Source organism: Vicugna pacos, chromosome 3, assembly GCF_048564905.1.
Source record: "Vicugna pacos chromosome 3, VicPac4, whole genome shotgun sequence".
In the NCBI taxonomy this organism is placed as follows: Eukaryota; Metazoa; Chordata; class Mammalia; order Artiodactyla; family Camelidae; genus Vicugna; species Vicugna pacos.
The window spans coordinates 51,150,360-51,165,164 of record NC_132989.1 but is presented as its reverse complement, the minus strand read 5'-3'; the positions used below and the strand labels follow the sequence as shown (position 1 = coordinate 51,165,164).

General features: G+C 35.1%; 2 long non-coding RNA genes across 2 annotated transcripts in view; one reads left to right on the top strand and one right to left on the bottom strand.

The window, feature by feature from the left end:
- Nucleotides 1–14,805, bottom strand: part of LOC140695608 (uncharacterized) — a 159,811-nt gene that overhangs the window by 9,738 nt on the left and 135,268 nt on the right. The window contains exon 7 of the long non-coding RNA XR_012071283.1: nucleotides 1,775–1,900. This is a non-coding gene — a long non-coding RNA (uncharacterized lncRNA). The remainder of the gene's footprint in view (nucleotides 1–1,774; nucleotides 1,901–14,805) is intronic.
- LOC140695610 (uncharacterized) overlaps nucleotides 1–14,805 on the top strand; it is an 82,680-nt gene that overhangs the window by 32,731 nt on the left and 35,144 nt on the right. The window lies entirely within an intron of this gene.

Sequence of the window (14,805 nt, the reverse complement as noted above, 5' to 3'; positions counted from 1 at the left end):
CCATGGGTCTCTCTCACATCTTGTCTTATGTGAAGTGAACAGATTGAAGAGAACTTAAATGTTGAGGTGTTTTAACAAACTCAGAGTTTAGAAGCATGAATCTCAAAACCAGACAGTAAGTATTTAATGAAAATGATGAAAAAAGTACCTAAATAAAATTATTCTTCTGTGACTACTTATTTGCAATTTATCTCACATATCAATATAATGTGAAGAGGCAAAAATAGAGAGTGACTTATTTAAAGAATAAAGGAAAGGTAATGAAGCTCTTAGTAGTGAATAACATATTTGAAATGACAGTGAAAGATTCATCAGGTAATCTGCAAAGTTCAGACAAAAACAGGAACATCCAGCATTATCTAGGGAGAAGTCAACAAACTGGGATGAATAATGATCTTTTAAATGAGGAAATTAAATCTGGAGTTTCATAAAGATAACTATTAAATGAGCATGGGAAGAGGTTTTCCTGGATATTGTATATGGTGACAGTTCTTCTATTTGGAGTCCAAAGGTTATTAACTTTTGGACAAGAATTCTGCTCCTGCAGAGACTGTATGATTGCTTTTAAGGGTTACACGGATTTTGTTCTATTTTGCTTTTTGCGTGAACCATCATCACTTCTTTACTTTCGCTCATTAGAATTTTAACTATTATCCAATCCATTTCAAGTGTTTGATTGGAAAGTTGGTGCTGCTGAGGCAAAAGTAACCACATACTGCCAGTTTTCAGACAGCTGTGTGTCACACCTCACTAAGCACAGCTGAATTTCTAACCAAAGCAGACACAGATTCAGTAGCACTGTGAGAAGACTTTACTCTTAAAATGTCAAAAGACAAACATAAGTGACATTTTGTGAAAGAAAAAAATACATGCATGTAGGTTAACATACATATGACTCCTGCCTCAAGGAAAAAATTAAATATTAAATATATATATTGAATTAACAGGACATACTGGAAAGGTGACGTGTGTGTGTTTCAATCAAATGCTATGATTCAGATAGATCAAAAAATTTTCCCAGAAACATACATCTTGCTCTACAAAAGCATCCTCATGTTACTCTAAAGCCTTTGACCAAGACATTACACTAATGAAATGTGAAAGGGCTGCCTTCTCTGCCTCCTTTTTGAGCGAAATCATTTTGTTTTTTGTTTCTTTTAAATTTTAACTCATTTTTTCATTCAGTCATGGCATAATATTAGGGCTGATTCTCAATAATCATGAATCCATTCATTTAATAAGCATCCTGGAATAAGAGTTAATATAATTGAGTGATTTAAAAACTAGGTTTTGGACATTAATCAACCTGAATCTTAATTCCATCATACACCAGCTCCATGTAATGTTTCAATGCCTTTTTCCTCAAATGTAATTTAAGGATAACATTGATACCTCTCCCATACAGAGGTTTCTGTACAGAGACATGCATCCTTCCTGGCCTAAAAAGCTATTGCTGGAGCGTTGGGGGACAGAATAGGAATAGGAGTTAGGGCAAGGGAAGGCTGTAAGGGCTATGGACTGGGTAGATTTCCTCAGAATCAAAAGTAACAGGCAGGAAAGAGAGCAACACATACAGAAGCATGCCAGTGTATAAAAGGAGAGCACGTCTGGGGACAATTTCTAATACTTTTCCATGACTGGAATATAAGTGAGTCTAAACCAACAGTGACAAATGAGACGAGAAAAGAAGAGGGGTGAGCTCACACATGTCACTTGGCATGTTTCATGTGCTACAAAGAGTTATAATATTTTAATTTTAAGTTAAGTGGCTTACTTTCATACATCACCAGAAGTAATTTAGGACCCATCATAAGTAATAAAAACACGTTATGTTGACCTTTGAATGGAGATGGTAAATACTGCACCGAGTCTCTACGATTCATCTTCAGTATCTTGCTCTCTGGGGAAATAAGAAACCCGGGTTCAGCAAAGTTTATTATGATTGCCATTGCCATGAAGTATCTTGAAGGGACCTGAAGATATTGTAATCTCAAGCAATCATGACTTACCAGTGACACAGATTGCTTTTTCTTTTTTGGTAACTGAATTGCCTTTTTCTTTGGGAATTGCTTTTCACCTATTTGATGTGATTCTAAAAATATATCAATCACAAGCAGCCCAGGTTGGCCAACCAAGCACCACATGTCTCTGGAATTAACAATTAGTCCAAGAGCAGACTCTTGACCCAAGCAGAGCCAATCAGTTCTTTTCTGACAATTAATATAAACTGTGGATGAAAGGATCTCTCCCTCTGAGACTGAAGCTCTAAAGATGATGTAACTCTGGTGTTTCCAGGGTCAGAACTGATGCCACATACAGAAAGCCTGACTGAACCCAATATAGAGGAAAGCAGAGACAAGAGATGGAGAAAGAAAAATATGTCCTGGACAGTCAGTCCTAAACCAGCACTACCCGTGAGGACTATCAGCTATATGTGTCAGCACATTTCATTTTCTTCTTAAATTAATTTAATTGAACTTCTGACTCTAGCCACCAAAACAGAATACAGGTGATCTGGAATATGAAAATTCTGACAGCTGAAGAGGCAAAATAGAATAAACACAGGCATCTTTGCACATTTTATCTGTGGTAGTTCATTTCATATCTCTTGAACATTTCAATGGAACGTTCTACTATATATGTTTACTTAATAGGGTCTTGGAAGAATCAACAAGCAAAAATCCTTATCCCTAATTAGCATTGCCTGTGCTTAGTAAACTCAAATTCTAATTTTTTCTTTGAGGAATCATGTCAGGAAACAAGCAAGGCAATTAAAGGACAGACCTTAGAGCCCGGCCATAATGGTTTACAACAAGGTTTTGCCACTTACCAGCTATATGACTTTGAGCAAGTCACCTAACCAGTTTGTGCTTCAGTTTCTTCTTCTATAAAATGGGTCTAACAACTATTCCTATCTCATAAGTTTATTATGAAAATGAAGTGTGTTAGTATACGTAAGAAACTTAGAGCAGTGCTGGGCACAAGCTGAGTATGACAAACATCTGAAAGGGAACGTGCTGCTACTTTTTAAGCTGGGATGTAGAGCTGCAGTACAATTTCCATTAAATAAACAAATGCAAAGAATAATCTTTATAAATTTATTGCGGTCATGAACAACTTTCCTGTTAAATGGTGAATTCTGGATTAATGAAGTTTATAGAACTCTGTCTCTGACTCTTTGAATTATAAGCTATTTTTGTATACTTTTTTTCAGTTACTTAGGCATTTAAAAAATTAACATCCAGATGTGAATACTTAATCTGAATCATTTGACCCAAACTGCTTCCTAAGAACTTTATTTAAGGAAGACTGCAGGAATCACTAATTTAATTAAGGGCTAGAAGGCAGTGGAGATAATTAAACTGGTCCTTCCACAGTGAACTCTGACATGGGAAAATGACTTGGTAGGGCCTCGTCCAGTTTCTAGCAGTAAAGTCAATGATAGAGAATGAGCTACTCAACAAGCTCAGAGAGCAAACATGTTAATTAGTCCACTGCAACTGAGCTATGATCCATAAGTTGTATTTGTAAGTAAATTATAATTTGCAAATTGAAGACCGACTAAGCTGTTTTAATATTTGTTAAAAAATTAATGAAAGAAATTAAATACTTAGAAGAAGAGGCAGAAAACTAGTATTGCCCCCTACCAGGTAAGAGATTTTAGTTAAATCATATAGTCTCTGTCTCAAAGTCCTTACTCATAAAATACATATAATGTTTGCCTTGTTTAACAAAAAGATTGCTGTATGGTTCACGAGAAATAATTTTGATCATTGTTTTTAAAGTTATGTGATGTGATTGCAAAACACCTCTTCCATATGACTTAATACCTTCCAGGGAATTTGTACCAAATGTTTTTCTGACAGTAGTGCTAACACTCAGATTCTTGCTATGAAGCACATACTTTTTCCCTTTTAGAATACGTAAAGTGAAACGTGACTGATTCAAAATGACTCACAGAGCAAGTGCAGGATTCCATTCCACACACACAAGGCCAATTTGGGAGTAATAACACTGGGTAAGCCTCACTCAGTGGGGGATGAGAACTAACAGCAAATGCTTCCTCCGGTGCACCCTCGGGGAGGATGTTCTGAGTGTTCCACACCCACCTCAGAAGGGTGGAGCCCTGTTACCTACAGCAGTGACCATCTCAGTAACTTATCTTTGTCTTGGCTTCTCCCGCCTCCCTGTTTGACCTTCCCTCACGGGTGCTGTCGGGTCTGCCCCCCCAAATAACCACTGGCACACGCACCCTTTTATTCAGGCTCTGTTTTTAAGATCTCAGATTAAGGCAAGGACTAACTGAAGAATTATACAAGCTCAAGTTCCAACCAGATTAAGAACTCTTAATGTCAAGTACTAAGCACCAATGAAGGAAAGAGACTTATTATTTGTGGTATTGTGGATAAAACAAAAAAGAAAAATGGCAGAAAGTAGTCACAACTCTGGTTACCGGAGAATGAATTTCACCATCTGGATATTCTTCCTCAGGGTAGAAGGGATAGTGATGAATACTACGTTTATGAGCCTTTTAAGCAAAAACAGGTGTATGTTGGGCTTCCGTACTAATGATTTATCTTGTTTTTACAGAGAACAAGCTACTGGCATACAAGTAGGGCCTCAAAGCATCATTAGAGCAAGTAAAATATTCTCCATAGCCACCCACCTCTAGACCCCTGTAGTGCTTCCTCTGCACACCCTGTCTCATAGCTCCTGTTAATTAACACAGGCCTGCCTGTGAGGGTTATTCTCTAAGGCAGACAAAGCAGAAAGAGAGAAAGGAGCTGGAGTACAAAGGGACTGTTATTTCTCTTTTCTCATTTATGATTCAGTTAAAGGAGCAAGCAGGTCTAACTATTATTGGTCGATTTGGATTACTTTCCTTAGGAAAAATAGGATGCTAAGATTAGAAATCAAACAAATCAAATCAAATTCTGGCCACTATAGGGTTACCTCAGTCTACTGTGTACAAGGTGCCTGTTTTGTGAATTCTGAACATCCCCACATCCCTTTCTGTTTTCCAAAGGGAAAAGAAAACCTTTAACGGTACTCGTAGAGAGTCTCACACTTGCTGGACTTTTATTGTCCCAAGTGCCAAGATTAAATAATCACAAAGAGAACCACACACACACAAAATATTCCACACAGTACAATACACGACTATCTTCTACTATTTAAATTAATATGAGAGGCAAGGGTTTGTGGGGACTCATTATTAAGGTGGTTGTTACTATGTATCAATAAATGTGCTCACTGGAATAAAATAATATGCATAGTTAATCTCCCTTGTCATCAGAGTTTCATTTATAAAGCTAGGATAATAAGATCTGCTTCACACAAAGAGGAAGAAATAAGAAATCTACATATGCCTTATGGCCCAAAGTTGGATACATTCTAGTTATTCAGAATATGTAAAAAATATTCATTCATCTCTTTGATATACAGAAATGAGAGCTTACTCCTAATCATACCAATGTACATAATATTAAAATTAAGTAATAATAGTTATTACTTAGTGCTTTGTCAGGTACTGTGCAAAGCACGTTTCATGTGCTTTGTCATTTAATCCTATACTCTGTGAATTAGGCACACATATTATCCCAATTTCAAAGACATAAAGGAAAGAAGGGATTGATCTGAAACAAAAAGGCTGCCAAATATTTCTCTAGCAAAGATGGATTTATTATCAGCAGATAATAAAATCAACTGTGGCGAGCTACATGCAAATCCCTGTGTACACAAAGGAAGGAAAAGCCTTTCACAGAGAGGAAAAGAGAGTTGGGAAGGCCATAGTAAACAAAAAATCCATGGCTTTCCATCAGCTGAGTCCTTGCCAGGAGAGAAGAGGAATCTGGCTTCTTGCTGCTGGGTTCTGCTATCATCACAGGGCATGAGATCCCTCTTCTCGTCTCCTGATTCTATTTAATTGAGGTTTCTGTATTAATTTTTTACATTGGCAAGAGAAGTACTTAATTTACTAAGAACACATAGCTAGCCATAATTCAAACAAATATAACACAAAAGCCCAAGCTTAACCAAATGGATACTGATAAATATCACTAAATTATCAATTGGTTAAAGACAACACAAGTTCTAATGAAAAATAACGCAGTGATAATAAGAAGGGCATTCTAATAATATAAGCTGAAAATCTTGTCAAATTAATCAGAAATTCTGTTCTTTAATAAACACTGATTATTCAATATGCTTAATCAAGATAGATGTTTCATGTATTAGAAATATCACAAAATTTTAAGCTCAACACTAAGTATTTCTGGCAGAAAAACAAGAGCAAATGTAGAACTGGTGGGGCATTAAATATAATATTGAGTACTAGGATGGTTTCAAATGTGTTAGTGTAACATTTAGCACCACCCCACAGAAATAGCCTCTTTAACAAATAAATCTAAGAGGTACTATTTTAAGTGTTTCTTTCGGGTTTTTTGTTTGTTTGTTTTACCCAGTCTGGAATACTATATTGTTTTCCTAAGTGACACACTGATGTAGGTAACTCAGTTTATTTCTGAAGTAGTGGTTCTAGGTTATGACCACACACTATAATCATCTAGAGAGCTTTGAAAAATACTGATGCCTGAGTTGCATCCTCAGAGATTCTGATTTAATTGGTGTCGGGTGTGATCCAAGTATCAGGAATTTTAAAAACTTCCCAGATATTTCTAACATGCAGTCAGGGTGGAGAACCCATCTCCTAAATCCTGTTGCAGGAACTATACATTTCACGTAGCTTTGTATTGCCTCTCTATATGCACGCAGTGGACAAACAGGCATTCAAAAAGAGGGAGTTAGGAAACACTCATAGAATTTGGGAGCCTGGAGTCAGAAGTAGGATGGTCCAGGCAGGACTGGCTACAGGTTGTAGAGTATGGAATTGCTGGAGCAGTCAGTGATCTCCTCTTTAGAGAATTCCTGAGGAGTTAATATTCAGTCAGTTTGTCTGTGATCGTGCTTGAAATGTGTGGGTTGAAAAAACTGCTAGTCTAAGTCTGTGATGGATGTCATGGTTTGGTTCAGTGCAACCCACCTGTTTTGCAAGGCATGGTCCAGTATCCTTTGAAAAGTTATGGTTTCTGTTTCAGTTCCCAGTTGCACCCTCACAAACTAGCTGTCAGCAGGGTCATTTTTCACTATAAACAGAACTCAGCCTTATAAGCACAGAGGCCTGCTGATTTTGCAATAGTAGATCTTTAAGTACATTTCTGATCTCTTTTTTTGGATGTTAGATATTATACTTTCCAAAATATTAGTAAAAGACATAAATTAAGTGTTTCCTAAGGTTGGTAATGCTGCAGAAAGACCTTTTGTAACCATTCCATCAAAGAGTAACCCCATTTCCTAAACCTAGGACACAAGGTTCAAACATTAAGTACACACTATCCATTACTTATTTTTACTGTCTGTAACACTATCATCATTTGAAAGTATCTTATTTATTGATTTATCTGCCATCTTGAAAACTAAAATCCAAAAGAACAGATTCTGGTGAATGCAATCCCAGTGCTTAGATGGCACCTATCACACAATAGGTGCCCAACAAATATTTGCCGAGTGAATAAAATAAACAATTCATGTAATCTGATAACTTGATTTAAATTTCTGATTACAAATACTTCTTAGAGTTGACAGACAATCTAATCATACACGTTTTATAGAATCTTAAAATACTTTTTTCGAATTCAGCTACATTATCAATTTTATTATTGAAAAGTGTATATAATGAAGCATTTTCATTTAAATTTTCCTTTTTTATAGCTACAAAGGAACAAAACAATAAATTGGGAGTTTGAGATTTGCAGATACTAACTACTATATATAAAATAGATAAACAAGTTTATACTGTATAACACAGGGAACTATATTCAATATCTTATAGTAACCTATAATGAAAAAGAATATGAAAACAAATACATGTATGCATGTATATATGTATGGTTGAACTATTATGCCATACACACAACATCGTAAACTGACTATACTTCAATAAAAAAATTTTGGCACGATTTCAAGAAATTACTTGCAGGAAAATAACTTTTAGTTCAATATATTAATCATGAATATTTAAGGCGTATATTTACAATATTAAGTTAGATCTAGAAGTATCAGCAAAATAAAACTGTCTTAAAAGATTCATGTGACTACAAAAGCATATTTATGTATTCTGAAGAGTTTCTTCCCTAGGAAATATACTTTATATACTTTAATAGAACCACTATTGTAAAACTGTGAATATTTTATTTAAGCTTGAGAAATTCTAGTTTTTGTTTTACCTACATATGAGAAGCTTAAAACATGAGGTTATGCAGTTGTCAGTTTTCACTTTCCTAAGAGTACTAAGCACTAAGAAGAGTAAAAAGGAAGTGAGCTTTCCTTTCTATCCCTCTTCCTCTCTTAACTCACAAATCAGTTTTCACATTAGAGTCTGTTATCCAGAGGAGGGAGAATGTTATTTCCAGATTTTCACAGTAAGTTACTTTTGGACTTTTATTTTAAAATCTCTAGAGAACCTGAGTATTTATTTCCCTCCAGTTCACCAACATAAACATCTTTTAAATTAACATCAGCAAAGATGTGACAAAGATATCTTTGTCACAAAGATAGCCTAAATTTATTGCGGTTATTGACTTCTAGATAGCGCTGCTACAAATTACTTTTTCAAAAGTTAAGTATTGGTCATAGCTACTGAGGACGTCAAGAACGTGAACTCTAATCATATATTCTATATGACCCAGGTATAAAATCTCCTCTAAAAAGTTTAATCAATTTTTTTCTTGAGTATTATATAATTAATGGTTATAACATCTATACCTGGAAGATATGTCAAGTCTTTCTATTTACAGATAGAACCACAAGCTTTAAAATCCATTTTTAATAAGAATAATTTTATTTAATAATTCTTGACTTATTTTACATTAGCCACATGTGAATTTTAAAGAACTGCTGCTCTGAGGAATTACTTTCATTTTGTGCACCCTGACAACTATCATCAGTATCATGCCAACATGAGTATACTGTAACTAGAATCAGAATCATTAACCTCCTATGACAACTTCATTTGTTTATTTCTGTCACTGAAGTCAGTTAATTGAAATTATCATACTTTTCCTTCAGTGCCATTTGCTATAGGATTTGCAAATGCAATTAATTACATTTAGCTAGTTTATTTTTAACTGCCTAAAATTTTTAAAGAATCATGAATATGAAGAACATTAATAAGTAAGCTATATCCTCTTTCAATTTAAATCATAACACATATTTTTATAGTGTTTTGTTAGTAAAGCGGCCTCAACTTGAGTTTTTAAAAATCAATGCTTATAAATGTTATTTTCCACCACACCCAATTAAAAATATCACTACATTAGGAAACTTGTTGGTTCGCCTGCCTAGTATTCTTTCTCCCTTCTGTGGGAACAGCACCAGGTTTTCCCCCATGTGTTCTGGTTTGGACTAATCCTCAGAGAACCCCTCCCTACTTCAATGTGGCCATATGACCTTGGCTGACCCAAGGCTGGTCACATGACTCAAGCAATACGAATCTTCACTGAAACTGATGGAGAGATAATAAGACTTTTTCCACTGAAGTTCTACCTGGCTGCATGTAAATGTAAGCTAGTAGCAATCTTCTTCCCAGGCATAAGGAAAGAGCCTATCTCTAGAATGAAACCAACACACAATAGAAGCAGGAATGGAGACAGAAAGAATTCTAAGATCATTTAAATCTCTTATAACTGAAGCATAGCTCTTCAATTTCAGTAATTTGTGCCAATGAATTCTTTTGTTTTTGTTTTCTTTAGTTAGTTTGATTTGTGCTTATCCCTTACAATTTAGTGATTCCTGACTACTACAATTTTGTATCCTTAAATGTGTTATAGATACCAAATTCTCCAGCAAAGTCATTAATTGTACTTGAGCTTTATTAATAAGTTCCCTTTTCAGAACTCTCTGGAATATTTTTAGAATTCACATGCTACTAACATTGTGGGGTACCAGACTTAGAAAAGTTTTAGAAAACATTTTATATCCTTAGTATTCTCAGTTATAAATAAAAAATATATTATTCCTAATGTTTAACTAGTTTGCTATTGTTCTTAATTTTGTCCCTAGTGTGCCCAATTTTTTGTTGTTTAAAGTAACCAGTTGCCATCTTACTGTTTGTTTATGCTGTACTGAATCCTCTGCTACAGTTTCTTCAACTTTAAGTTTTATCCATGTTTCTCTACCCAGACCTTGGTGATGTGGGACAAATACTGATTCTTGAAAACTTTCTCTCTCCACTTGGATCCTTTCAAGTATAATTTCCAGTCCTTTATCTGAGTCTTTTCATCTCCATGTAATCCTTAAACCAGGTTAGACAGAACTACATTACACTAAGGAGAAAAGGGAGGAGGGAACCAGTGACTCTTAGTCATTGGCAGGAAAGAATTTAAACTCCCTAAAGTCCAACCTTAGAAAGGATCAAAAGAGGGTTCCTAGTCTGCTGCCCCTCCAGGGCTCTCCAGCAGGAACAAATGTTCCCTGCCATAGTGACACACGTAAGCCTCCCAACCTGCTTGTAGTTGGTATGCCTTACTGCATTGGTAAGTGCTGTGGAGAGATGGGGTGTGAATTATCTCCCAGAAGGAAGGACAAAGGGCTGAGCAAATCTCCTGATTAACTGCCCTGAGTCTGCCAGCCTATGTCTCCTGGGAAAGGACAACAATAGGCCAACAGGGGCTGCCCAACTCCTATTTTCAAAACAAGCTCATTAAGACTGTTTACGAGTGGTCACTATGTAATATTTTAGATGGTCTACATATTACGCCCTAAATTAAATAATACTGTGCCTTGTAACACATTATTTGGGTAAACTGTGGAACTTAAAGATTAGCATATCTCCTCTTTAACCTGCCACAGGGATGCTGATGGAAGCAAAGTAATTTTATGGAATAGTTACTATTTCTTACTAGGACTAAGAAGAGCATTCTGTGAGATTTTTTTTTACCAAGTCCTTTTGCATTTCATAATTTTCACTATACTATAAATTGTGCCTCAAGGGATTATATTTTAATAAGGTTATTTTTGTTTATATTTTACTGTTTGTTTTGTTTTTGCAAAGCAAAAGTCTAGTGCACAGAAGCTAAGGAGATCTGTAGGAAATTACAGTGAGTTACACAGACTAAGCCTTATGAATTTAATGACATGTTCAATTTGGCCTGATCAATTGGGATAAAAACAAAAGATAAAGCTAAAATAGGTAAAATGGTTGATGAACTAGGGAAAAAAAGAGAAAAGATTGCCCAGAATATCACACAAGAAAGCAAAAAATAAAACCACAAAAATGTATCTGTTTAATATCCTTTAAATTAAAATGTACCTTGGAGAGAGTTTCACCCAGGTGTTTCTGAAATTATCATATAACTTTGTATCTTCTATTTGTCACTGTATTTTTAGTATGGCACTTACCACCTAGAACCTGAGTCTTTCGCACTGGTGTATGGTCTGTAAACTTAGATAATGGTTGCTAAACTGTTGCAAAACTTAGGTAATAGTTGCTAAGTCATAGGCCATGTAGGGAAGAAAAGCAACAGCTGATAGAAAGAGAAAACATAGAGCAAAAGATAAAACTGTCTGTGCCTGTATATATCTGATTCAGTTCAGTTAATGAGAATTAGAGTTTTGACAACTGAGGTTGTGCTTAAACACAAGACCCAATCCAACTACTTTCCTGAAAAAAGAAAGTCAATTTTGTATATCAAATAGTTAATTCATTTTTAAAAGAAAGAGAGAGATTTCCTGATTGTAAGGTAGAACTAATTGGTTGTTTGTACTGATTGACAAATAAAAATAATCAAATCAGAACTACATGTATCTGAAGTTTATTCAAATTGCTTAATAATCTTGGCACTTTGCCCATGCTTTTAGGACAATGGCTTAAATGAGTTGGTGCCCCATAAATGTTTGTTGACTGTTGGCATAAAGACCTCATGTTTCATCAAATGGTACCTGGTCAGTACCAAGATCCACTTCAAAAAAGAGCTCAGAAAAAAAGTCAAGAAATTTTAAGTTCTGAAATATAAAAGACCAAAATTAATAACAGTGACACATTTATATTTAAATCGTTTCAAAATAGTAATCAGCCAGGTCATTAAAATCAAATCTTTAAAAATGAGAGAAAATTGTTAAAGGACTCTTTCAGGAACTAGTCCAAGAGCCCCTATAAAGTAACTGCCTATGTGTTAAGTCTAACAAGAATTGCTCATGAAAAGTTCCTCTCAAGATGAGCTTACTGCAAGCTGGTGCTTGGGAAACTGACTGTAGACTTAAATTGCCTGGTCTACCTGGTTTAGATGATCTAAATCAGCGGTTTTTTTTAGTACCTTCACGTGTAACTTTTGGAAATAACAACAAAGTATTGATATTTTTAAAGCAAGAAAATGTAACATATTAAATTTCAAAACATAATGCTTTCTTAAATTCCAAGTAAATTATAGCTGTATGCTTTATAGTTTGGTATTAATTTCTAATCTTTCCTTCCTTGAAAAAAATCCTCAGTTATGAAAGACGAGAGAATTGACCTTGTCCTTGTCTTAATATAGATTCTTTTCTGTTGTTTCCATCCTTGAAAGTTGGTGCCCTCTTCTGGAGAGCCATAACCGGATCATGCCAGCTGAGGTATTTTCTTTCTATCAAATACAGAGAACTTCCAGTCTCTCTGCTACCAATTAGAGTTTGGGTTACTCGCTTCAGCCACAAAGAATTTACCAACTGTTTGTGAACGCCTTTATCTGTTCCTGTCACCATTGCACAAATCTGTGCAATTAAGAACTTTTCTTTAGATAAAAATTACCCTACTCAACCCATTTAGGATAATGCCCTTCCTCTATCACTGGCAGGAAAAAGCAGATGATGATTTTGATGACCAAGCAGACACAAATAAAAGGAAAAGTCATATTTAGCAAGATAAATTTAAACATAAAGCTTTAGGAAAATGCTGATTACCTCCAAAACACTGCACTATAAAGCAGGTGCAGAAAACTCAAGTCTCTTCAACAGCATCATCTTTATTGCACATTGACTTGTGGAATTTAAATAATCAGAAACTCTGGGGCTATGGAAGCAAAACAGAGGTTGCTATGGATCTGTAGTGTGTGAAGAACATGGCTTGAGAGAACAGAAAGGAAATGGAGGTTAGAGAGTCAGATCTGCACTTCTGAGTGACTTCTGTTAAACCGCTTAATTTCAACACATACCCGTTTCATCATTTTAGAGCTGTGAAAAGCAAGTTTTGCCTCTTACATCACCAGAATATTGTAAGCGTGTTGTAATGAAATGTACACTGACTTCCTTTGAGGGAAGAAAGTTGTAAAATAAAAGTTCATTAGATTACAAACTCCTTTCCATTAAAGAGCTGGAACAGGATGTAGTTCTAACGGGCAGTTCCCATGGACAAGGATCACCAGTGTAGCCCCACAGGAAGCGTAGGTTTGTAGCCTATGAGAAACCACTTATTGTTTCTACACAGAACTTTTACCACAAAATCGACACAAATTGTTACGTACAATAGGGTAAAGGTTTATGGTTAAAATTCCTGTAATTTACAGCTAACCACGCTTGATGTACATAGGAAGTTTCTTCTACTAGTAGGTTATGGAAATCGTTCCCTAAAAAGCCTAGAATTACATCTTTTTATTTAGCTATTTTAAGAGATGAAACAATATGGCACTGAGTGGTTTATTATAGAAATTGATATGCTATAGAAAAAATTTCTGTAAATTAATAAACAAGTTAAAATTCTAATATGCTCTAGATACTTGGTACATTTGTGTAAACCTAGGCAATATATTCAATAGTTTTAAGCAATATACTTAAAAACAAGATGGAAAACAATTTAGCCCTTGTACACTCATGGCACGGTGGGAATGACATCATGATCCTGGCCAGCACTGCTCTTCAGGGACCCACGCTGCTAGGAGACATGAGAAACATGAAGCTTTCCAACCATTTGGGGTGACCATTCTAAACTGAGAATAAAAACAGTTCCTGGTTGCTGCAAGTCTTAGAAAAACTGTAGGACAGCTGGCCACTGGTAAGAACATGCCTAGACTCAAGAATGGTGTTCTGAAGACTTACATTCATGATTTTCTCTTTCAAGTCCAGTATTTATATGGAGAAATTTTGTGTCTTGTTCCTCTTGGAAAGTATTCCAATTTATAAAGCCCATTAAATATGTTTTTAAATTTTTTCTGGTATAGAATTAGAATAATAAATGCATTAATTTTTCAAAGATGGATACCCTCTAAAATGTACTTTTCATAGCACAAAGAAGACAAATGATGGCATGGTTCCAAATCAACAAACTCCTGATGTTTTCTACTACCCAAAAGTTTCTGTCTTATGGGTGTAACTGAGTATACCTAGCTGTTTAAGAAAATATTCTCTGTTCATCGGTTGGAAGAAGTTTTTGTTAAATGAGTCAAAGAAGTACACTGAAATAAACTATACCTCTAGTTCTTAACATTACTAGTTTAGAGTAACATAAAGCCTTTTTTTAAAATTTTTTTCTAAAACATGCAGTCTTTTTACTCTCAAATTATATTTAGCTTCTTATCCTAAAAGTCCTTAGTGCCTTGCATGCTACAGTAAATGTTTGTATTAAAAGTGATTCTGCTATATTAATTGAGAAAATCAGTTCTCAAGGTACTGTAAGAATTTTTCTTGTAATAGTGCAAAGAAAACTTGACCCTTCTTCTAAATTAGTGTAGGCTTTCCTGTAATTATGTATTTTAAATCAAACACAAATTTCATGTAAAT